Source organism: Suncus etruscus, chromosome 3, assembly GCF_024139225.1.
Source record: "Suncus etruscus isolate mSunEtr1 chromosome 3, mSunEtr1.pri.cur, whole genome shotgun sequence".
Lineage (NCBI taxonomy): Eukaryota > Metazoa > Chordata > Mammalia > Eulipotyphla > Soricidae > Suncus > Suncus etruscus.
Window position 1 is genome coordinate 116,211,350 of NC_064850.1, and position 1,593 is coordinate 116,212,942.

The following is a 1,593-nucleotide window of genomic DNA, read 5'->3' on the forward strand; positions in this document are numbered from 1 at the left end:
GTGCTTGCTTCAGCAGCACATATACTAAAATTGGAAGGATACAGAGAAGATTAGCATGGCCCCTGCGCAAGGATGACACGCAAATTCGTGAAGCGTTCCATATTTTAAAAAGAAAAAAAAAGTCACAGCAGCGATCAAATAGTCAGTCTTAAACAAAAGCTTTATATGTGACAGAGAAAGTGTGTTAACCTGATTGCTAGTACTATGTGGTATGTCTGTACAATAAAGGGACTCTGAAGATGCCAAGTGGTTAGTATATGCTTTCCTCCCCTGCACCCAGGCTTCAACTAGAGGCAGCATTAACTCCATAAGACACACAGACATTTTCCCCATCTTCTGAAAGGAAAATGTGTATCTTATGGTATGAAAAATATGGTAATTGTCACATTTCTGTTCTGTTTATATTTCTGATTTTTTTTCTCCCAAAATCAATCATCCTAACAAGTATAACCTCATGATCCAGGAGTAGGGATCTTGGGACCAGAGAGCAAGTGAAAAGATCACATACTGGTTTTAAATGATTTTAGACATCATTCTGGCAGATGCTGAACATGTTTGCAAAAACTAAAATCAGACTTTTTTTTTTATTTTTGGGTCATACCCAGCAGCTGGCTCCACACTCAAAAATAGCTACTGGCAGGCTCAGGGGACCATATGGGATGCGAGATTCCAACCACTGTCCTTCTGCATGCAAGGCAAACACCCTACCTCCATGCTATCTCTCCAGCCCCTAAAATCAGACTTCTAATTAGAGAATAAATGGGCAAGTTTGGCTGGTCTGACTTTCATGTTAACAGTCTGTACTAAGACCTTCCCTTTGCAACTGAAGTTTGGCAAACCATGTTGTTCACTCTCCCGGGTGTTTAATATGGATACATATCAATATGGATAAGAATCAAGAGCTCTGTGAAAACAAACTCTGGATGGAGTACTAGATGAGATAATCTAGATGCTTCCAGCGAGGTGACTCCCATTTCATATGAAGCCAGCAGGGGCCTTACAGATTGCCTGACAGGCCTTGATCAGGTTCCTAAGTAATGTGTTCCTTGACAGAGCTGTTAACAGGCCTTCATTAAAAGTTCATGGACAAGTAAGTTTAGGATACACTTGGGAGACACTTGTTTCTTTGCTGAGCAACTTTCTGGAGCTGTTAATATTTCAATGTGTGTGAGGAAAATTGTGAAAGGCCCGAGAGTAAATAGCATTTCCTAAACTCATGACCGTGATCCTCAAACTTCTTTTGCTGGAAACATCTCTGAGGGCTGCTGTTGGAGCTAGAAAGTCTGGAGGCCCTACACTAAAGCTATGGTTAATGGAAGTCTGTGGGATTTGCTGAATATTAGCTGAACCACCAGCCTTCAGCGCTGACTCCCTGTAAGAGGGTGGATAAAAATTTCTTTTCAGGGGCCGGGCAGTGGCGCTAAAGGTAAGGTGCCTGCCTTGCCTGCGCTAACCTTGGACGGACCGCGGTTCGATCCCCCGGTGTCCCATATGGTCCCCCAAGCCAGGAGCAACTTCTGAGCACATAGCCAGGAGTAACCCCTGAGCGTTACTGGGTGTGGCCCAAAAACCAAAAAAAAAAAAAAAATTTCT

The 1,593-nt window shown here is 42.9% G+C and overlaps 1 non-coding gene across 1 annotated transcript; it reads left to right on the forward strand.

The window, feature by feature from the left end:
• LOC126005597 (U6 spliceosomal RNA) lies at window positions 1-107 on the forward strand. The gene has a single exon (XR_007494644.1). It is a non-coding gene; the product is annotated as a U6 spliceosomal RNA (small nuclear RNA).
• Window positions 108-1,593: the final 1,486 nt, after the last annotated feature.